General features: G+C 34.3%; 1 non-coding gene across 1 annotated transcript; it reads left to right on the top strand.

Annotated features, from left to right (window-relative positions):
- The first annotated feature begins 910 nt into the window (after positions 1–910).
- Positions 911–1,014, top strand: LOC130953240 (small nucleolar RNA R71). Its single transcript, XR_009075412.1, has one exon. It is a non-coding gene; the product is annotated as a small nucleolar RNA R71 (small nucleolar RNA).
- Positions 1,015–4,272: the final 3,258 nt, after the last annotated feature.

The raw sequence follows: 4,272 nt of genomic DNA on the forward strand, positions 1-4,272 counted from the left end.
GCTCATGAATGGCAGAAGGAGATTTAGTGGAATCTCTATGGTCTCTATGTGAGCCTCAGATTCCTTTAAGTCCTCAATAGGGAACTCCTTCTTGCTTGAGAGACATCCCAGGAGGTCTTCCTCACTAGGATTTTTGTCCTTCTCCTCCCTTGTGCATTCGGCCATATTGATTACATCAATGGCCTTGCACTCTCCTTTTGGATTTTCTTCTGTATTGCTTGGGAGAATGCTGGGAGGAGTTTCAGTGACTTTCTTACTCAGCTGGCCCACTTGTGCCTCCAAATTTCTGATGGAAGATCTTGTTTCACTCATGAAACTTAAAGTGGCCTTAGACAGATCAGAGACTAGATTTGCTAAATTAGAGGGCTCTGCTCAGAATTCTCTGTCTGTTGCTGAGAAGATGATGGAAAAGGCTTGTTATTGCTTAGCCTGTTTCTTCCACCATTATTAAAGCCTTGTTGAGGCTTTGTTGATCCTTCCATGAGAAATTTGGATGATTTCTCCATGATGAATTATAGGTGTTCCCATAAGGTTCACCCATGTAATTTACCTCTGCTATTGCAGGGTTTTTAGGATCATAAGCTTCTTCAGAAGCTGCCTCTTTAGTACTGTTTGATGCATTTTGCCATCCATTCAGACTTTGAGAGATCATGTTGACTTGCTGAGTCAATACTTTGTTCTGAGCCAATATGGCATTCAGAGCATCAATTTCAAGAACTCCCTTCCTCTGAGGCATCCCACTATTCACAGAATTCCTCTCAGAAGTGTACATGAATTGGTTATTTGCAACCATGTCAATAAGTTCTTGAGCTTCTGCAGAATGGATCCACCTGCAGAATGGTCCAATGACATCTTGGAAAACTCAGATAGACCATAATAGAATATATCTAATATGGTCCATTCTGAAAACATGTCAAAAGGACACTTTTTGGTCATCTGCTTGTATCTTTCCCAAGCTTCATAGAGGGATTCACCATCTTTTTGCTTGAAGGTCTGAACATCCACTCTAAGCTTGCTCAGCTTTTGAGGAGGAAAGAATTTATCCAAGAAGGCCGTGACCAGCTTATCCCAGGAGTCCAGGCTATCTTTAAGTTGTGAGTCCAACCATGTTCTAGCTCTGTCTCTTACAGCAAAAGGGAAAAGCATGAGCCTGTAGACTTCAGGATCTACTCCATTCGTCTTAACAGTCTCACAAATTTGCAAGAACTCAGTTAAAAACTGATAAGGATCTTCAGATGGAAGTCCACGAAACTTGCAGTTCTGTTGCATTAAAGCAACTAATTGAGGTTTCAGCTCAAAATTGTTTGCTCCAATGGCAGGAATTGAGATGCTTCTTCCATCAAACTTGGACGTGGGTTTAGTAAAATCACCAAGCATCCTTCTTGCATTATTGTTGTTGGGTTTGGCTGCCATCTCCTTCTCTTGTTCAAAAATTTCAGAAAGGTTGCCTCTGGATTGTTGTAATTTAGCTTCTCTTAGTTTTCTCTTTAGAGTCCTTTCAGGTTCAGGATCAGCTTCAACAAGAATGCCTTTTTCCTTATTCCTGTTCATATAGGGAAAAAGAGAACAAGAAAAGAAAGAGGAATCCTCTATGTCACAGTAAAGAGGTTCTTTATTGTTAGTAGAAGAAGAAAGGAATAAAAGTGGAGAATCCAATCACAATGGTGAGGATAGAGGCAGTGATTGGAGATGAAGAGAGGTGAAGAGAAGTGTTAGTAAATAAATAAATAAATAGAATAAGAGGAGAGATAGAGAATTTCGAAAATAATTTTGAAAAAGTAGTTAGTGATTTTCGAAAATTAAAGATAAGATATAATTAAAATTAAAATTTAAAACAATTAATTAATTAAAAAGAATTTTTGAAAAAGGATGAGATATTTTCGAAAATTAGAGAAAGAGAAGTAGTTAGGTGGTTTTGAAAAAGATAAGAAATAAACAAAAAGTCAAATAGTTAGTTGAGAAAGATATTAAAGTCAAATCTAAAAATATAAGAAGATAAGAAGTTAGGTAAGATATTTTGAAATCAAATTTTTTTTTTGAAAAAGATAAAATTTTGAAAAAGATATGATAAAAGATAAGATAAAAAGATAAGATTTTTAAGAAAAAGATATTTTGAAAAAGATTTAATTAATTTTTTTAAAAATTAAAATTAATTACTTAACTAACAAGAAACTAAAAGATATGATTCTAGAATTTAAAGATTGAACCTTTCTTAACAAGAAAGTAACAACTTCAAATTTTTTGAATTAATCACATTAATTGTTAGTGTAATTTCAAAAATTTGAAATAAAATTAAGAAAAAGATTTTTGAAAAAATATTTTGAAATTTTCGAAATTAATAAGATAAAAATGAAAAAGATTTGATTTGAAAAAGTTTTGAAAAGATAAGATTTTTAAAATTGAAAATTTGACTTGACTTGTAAGAAACAACTAATTTTTAAAATTTTTTTGACCAAGTCAACCCAAAATTTTGAAAATTTGGAGAGAAATAAGGAAAAGATATTTTTTTATTTTTTAATTTTTGATGATGAGAGAGAAAAACATAAAAAAGACTCACAACATGAAAATTATGAATCAAAACTCATGATGCATGCAAGAACACTATGAATGTCAAGATGAACACCAAGAACACTTTGAAGATCATGATGAACATCAAGAACATATTTTTGAAAAATTTTTTATGCAAAGAAAACATGCAAGACACCAAACTTAGAAATCTTTAATACATGGATACTAACAAACGAAAAATGCATATGATAAACAACAAAAAATACAAAACAAGAAAACATCAAGATCAAACAAGAAGGCTTACCAAGAACAACTTGAAGATCATGAAGAACACCATGAATGCATGAGCTTTTCGAAAAAAATGCAAGAGATTTTTAAAACATGCAATTGACACCAAACTTAAAAATTGACTCAAGACTCAAACAGGAAACATAAAATATTTTTTATTTTTATGATTTTCTAATTTTTTTGTATTTTCTTTTATTTTTTTCGAAAAACATATGGAAAAAGAAAATAAGAAATTCAAAATCTTTAAGAAGAATTCCAGAAATCTTTCAATATTAGCCCAAAGCTCCAATCAAAGGGTTGGACATGGCTTAATAGCCAGTCAGCTTTAGGATGGAATTACATGCATTGTGGTGATTAGTTGAAGACCAATTCCAAAGGAGTTTGAATATGGCTTTACAGCCAGCTAGGATTCAACATGTTACCATGAAACTCTAGAATTCATTCTTGAAAGTTTTGAAGCCATAGAATAATTTAAAAAAATTTTCGAAAATAATTTTTTTGGAAAAACAAAAACAAAGAAAAATTTTGAAAAATTTTTGAAAAGAAAATTACCTAATCTGAGCAACAAGATGAACCGTCAGTTGTCCATACTCGAACAATCCCCGGCAACGGCGCCAAAAACTTGTTGCACGGATTTGTGATCATCAACAATGGCTCCAATAATTTGGTAGCTCTCACACGTGAATTACACTTAGTCACAACTCCGCACAACTAACCAGCAAGTGAACTGGGTCGTCCAAGTAATACCTTACGTGAGTAAGGGTCGATCCCACGGAGATTGTTGGCATGAAGCAAGCTATGGTCATCTTGTAAATCTCAGTCAGGCGGATAATAATTGGTTATGGGAAATATAAAGAGATACTTGCTTAAATAATAAAGGATAGAAATACTTATGCAAATTAATGGTGGGAATTTCAGATAAGCGTATGGAGGTGCTGGTCCCTGTTGAATCTCTGCTTTCCTACTGCTTTCATCCAATCCTTCTTACTCCTTTCCATGGCAAGCTGTATGTAGGGCATCACCGTTGTCAATGGCTACATCCCATCCTCTTAGTGAAAATGGTCCAAATGCTCTGTCACAGCACGGCTAATCATTTGTCGGTTCTCAATCAGGTTGGAGTAGAATCCAGTGATTCTTTTGCGTCTGTCACTAATGCCCAGCCTTCAGGAGTTTGAAGCTCGTCACAGTCATTCAATCCCGGAATCCTACTCGGAATACCATAGACAAGGTTAGACTTTCCAGATTCCCATGAATGCCGCCATCAAATCTAGCTTATACCACGAAGATTCTGATTAAGGAATCCAAGAGATATGTGCCCGGTCTAAGGTAGAACGGAAGTGGTTATCAATCACGTGCGTTCATAGGTGAGAATGATGATTAGTGTCACGGATCATCACATTCATCAAGTTGAGGTGCAACGAATATCTTAGAACAGGAATAAATCGAATTGAATAGAAAATAATAGTAATTGCATTG

The sequence above is a fragment of the Arachis stenosperma genome, chromosome 9, assembly GCF_014773155.1.
Source record: "Arachis stenosperma cultivar V10309 chromosome 9, arast.V10309.gnm1.PFL2, whole genome shotgun sequence".
NCBI lineage: Eukaryota > Viridiplantae > Streptophyta > Magnoliopsida > Fabales > Fabaceae > Arachis > Arachis stenosperma.